The 914-nt window shown below is 38.3% G+C and overlaps 1 pseudogene; it reads right to left on the reverse strand.

The window, feature by feature from the left end:
- Positions 1–329: 329 nt before the first annotated feature.
- On the reverse strand, positions 330–501 carry LOC117170428 (annotated as a pseudogene).
- Positions 502–914: the final 413 nt, after the last annotated feature.

A 914-nucleotide genomic window follows, 5' to 3' on the forward strand; every position in this document is an offset into this window, starting at 1 on the left:
CTCCCGTGTGGAAATTCAAATGGGGAACTAGTTTGGTTCCCGACCATTCGACCCCACTTAAAGTCGGGGGCTAGTCGGGTCATCTGACTAGCCCCCGACCAGTGGCGTCACGGTAGATTAGTCGGGGGCAAGTCAGGTGCCTCGACTTATCCTAGTCGGGACCTTATCGGGTACTAGTAGGGGTCATATGGTAATACATCCGCGTAAAATATTAACTAAACTTCCCAAAATTTGTGGAACATTCCCTAAAAGTTTGTCAGAATACTTATTATTTACGAAAATGTCCATAAATTTTTTTGAAATATTATAAGTACTCAAATTTACCCAAGATTTAATAGGGAACATATCCTTTCTTAAAAATGCATAAATTTATGTAACTAAAATTCCCCAAAATTTGTGGAATATTGAAAAAAAAACTTTAGCAGGAAAGCATCAATGGAAGAGCTTCGCTCTGAAGGAACCGCCATGTTGGTCACGGTAGTCTCTGCACCAGGTAATTATTCTTCGTTACGTGTGGACTGCTGTCTTAAACACTGGACGCGTCATTTCTGTTGCGCGAAAGACGTAACGTCGCGCCCTTGCGGATTTTTTTCAAAGCTACCAGTCCAGAACCGCAAGACTCAAATGAAGGTGGTAGCGAAATCTGAACTGTACCGTGCTTACTAGTTTACTACTGGTATACTGCTCTTCACTGATTAATCAAAAAAATTTCTCTTTCCAATTTCAACTACCTAAAGGATTATACTTCATTTACATATGGCAAACCTTTCAGATCAATTTAAAAATAAGCATCTGTACAAATTTAGATTCTCATGACTTTCGGAGGACTTTTCAACTACATCTATATGTATCTTTTCCAATATGGATTTTCTTAAAATTCCATACAAAGATATTTATAAATGTTCCTAGAAATT

This window comes from Belonocnema kinseyi, chromosome 3 (genome assembly GCF_010883055.1).
Source record: "Belonocnema kinseyi isolate 2016_QV_RU_SX_M_011 chromosome 3, B_treatae_v1, whole genome shotgun sequence".
NCBI classification, from domain to species: Eukaryota; Metazoa; Arthropoda; class Insecta; order Hymenoptera; family Cynipidae; genus Belonocnema; species Belonocnema kinseyi.